Raw genomic sequence first — 2,500 nt, forward strand, 5'->3', positions numbered from 1 at the left:
GAGTGCTGCCCTCTGCGGGTGAAAACCTGGAAGTACGTTGGTTAATGATTTCCAGTTCACCCCGCTTGGTCAGGCCCACTCGGAGGCGGATAACTCCGGAACGCCGAGGCCGATTTCCTCCGGGTATGGCTCGTTGCGTGCGGCAGGAGGCGGCGCAGCGTACGGTACCGAGCACTCGGAGATGCGGTGCTGCCCGCCGGAGTGACAGCGAAAGGCTGCGCACCGCTTTCCGCCTGGTAACTCGGCGTCCGTGAGACCGACCGACTCCGCTTTAGCACCGGAGCTAGAGTGGGGCAAGGGGCACCGAAGGGTACCGGAACGATCACGTTCGCATACCGGGAAGTCGAGTGACGGGCCGCTGAAAGCGAGCAGGGTGCCACCGCTCGGGGCCCCGGTTTGTCCGTCCCACCCGGAGGCCCATATCTCCGGAAGGCACAGGCCGATTTCCTCCGGGTATGGCTCGTTGTGTGCGGCCGGACCAGGCGCAGCGGACGGTACCGAGCACTGGGAGGTGCGATGCTGCCCGCCGGAGTGACAGCGAAAGGCTGCGCACCGCTTTCCGCCTGCTAACTCGGCGTCCGTGAGACCGACCGACTCCGCTTTACCGCCGGAGCTAGAGTGGGGCAAGGGGCACGGTTGAGTACCGGAAGGATGACGTTCGCACACCGGGAAGTCGACTAGCGGGCCGCCGAAAGCGAGCTCGGGGCCCCGGTTTGTCCGTCCCACCCGGAGGCCCATATCTCCGGAAGGCACAGGCCGATTTCCACCGGGTATGGCTCGTTGTGTGCGGCCGGACCAGGCGCAGCGGACGGTACCGAGCACTCGGAGGTCGGGCGCTGCCCGCCGGAGGTACAGCGAAAGGCTGCAAACCACTTTCCGCCGCCTCCCTCCGCGGGCGTGAGACCGACGGTCGTCGGGTTTAGTTCCGCGGCTAGAGCAGGACGAGGGGCAGCGAACGGTACCGGAACGAACCCGGTCGCACACCGGGAAGTCGAGTGCCGGGTCTCGAAACGGAGCCGGGTCGGCCCAGTTTAAAACGGAGAAGAGAGTGCTGCCCTCTGCGGGTGAAAACATGGAAGTACGTTGGTTAATGATTTCCAGTTCACCCCGCTTGGTCAGGCCCACTCGGAGGCGGATAACTCCGGAACGCCGAGGCCGATTTCCTCCGGGTATGGCTCGTTGCGTGCGGCAGGAGGAGGCGCAGCGTTCGGTACCGAGCACTCGGAGGTGCGGTGCTGCCCGCCGGAGTGACAGCGAAAGGCTGCGCACCCCTTTCCGCCTGCTAACTCGGCGTCCGTGAGACCGACCGACTCCGCTTTAGCACCGGAGCTAGAGTGGTTTGCAGCCTTTACGGTACAGGGTACCTGGAGCTCTCACCTCCGGCTCCCGCGAGCTGGTGCTGTCGGGGAGCGATGGTTTAAAGACTCGAGTGTCTGTCGTCGGTTGTCGAGCTGCAGCCTCAAACGTTCGAGAGAATGTGTACCTGCCCCTCGGATCGCCCCGCCAGCGGGTCGGCTTGTACCTCACTCAGTCCGTTTTGCTCTTCTCGTCCTCCCGGCAACGGTGGCCGCAGAGCACCTGCCTCTGTTGGCCGTGGTGCGGGTCGGTCGGTCGGTCGGCTCCGGCGTCTTTCTCTGACCCGCGTCACCTCGCGAGCGCCCTGACCACAAAATCTCGGTGAAACCCTTGTCTCGCTTGATGATCGACTGGTGATGCTTACCACGATGTTGGGGCCGTGCCAGGCTGGGGCTCTGCCCTCCTTTTGCCGGAGGTGTAGAGCGTTGGGCGGTCCAGGTTTGGCCCTCAGGGGGATGAAACACCAAGCCGAAAACAAAAACGTACAACTCTTAGCGGTGGATCACTCGGCTCGTGCGTCGATGAAGAACGCAGCTAGCTGCGAGAATTAATGTGAATTGCAGGACACATTGATCATCGACACTTTGAACGCACTTTGCGGCCCCGGGTTCCTCCCGGGGCTACGCCTGTCTGAGGGTCGCTTGACAAATCAATCGCACTCGCCTTGCCTCCGGGTTTAGAAAGGCGGGAGCGCCGCTGGGGTGTCGCAGAGGCCTTGTTCCTCTTTGTCCCCCTAAGTGCAGACCCGGAGTCTCCGCCTCGGGAGAGTTCGACCCTAGGTCCTTGCTGCGGGCGCCGGCCTTTCCAGCGCGGCTGTCAGTGGGTTGCAAAACGATTGACCGCGTCGCTGTTGGACTGGTGTGGCCTCGCCGAGGCCAGAGCGGGGGTTGTCTCTCTGTGGAGTGCAGAGCAGAGATCGTTCGGTGAATTGGTAAAAGCGAAGAAGCTAGCTTCTCGTGGGTGCCTTTGGTCGCAGCTCGGTTCGTCGGTAGTCGTCCCGGTCGGTGTTGGCCGAGGATAGCTTGACGCAGAGACACGGGGGGGTGAGGGTGCTGTGCTGGCTTTTTCGCGCGTCGGTGGTTTTGCAGAGTCGCTGCGTCGCTGCGTGTTGCGCTGGACTTTGCTGTCCTTCCACACGCGGCCC

At 63.4% G+C, this 2,500-nt stretch overlaps 1 non-coding gene across 1 annotated transcript; it reads left to right on the forward strand.

The window, feature by feature from the left end:
- Positions 1–1,842: 1,842 nt before the first annotated feature.
- Positions 1,843–1,996, forward strand: LOC137315359 (5.8S ribosomal RNA). The gene has a single exon (XR_010961370.1). It is a non-coding gene; the product is annotated as a 5.8S ribosomal RNA (ribosomal RNA).
- The last annotated feature ends 504 nt before the right edge of the window (positions 1,997–2,500 follow it).

This window comes from Heptranchias perlo, unplaced genomic scaffold (assembly GCF_035084215.1).
Source record: "Heptranchias perlo isolate sHepPer1 unplaced genomic scaffold, sHepPer1.hap1 HAP1_SCAFFOLD_542, whole genome shotgun sequence".
Classification (NCBI taxonomy): Eukaryota; Metazoa; Chordata; class Chondrichthyes; order Hexanchiformes; family Hexanchidae; genus Heptranchias; species Heptranchias perlo.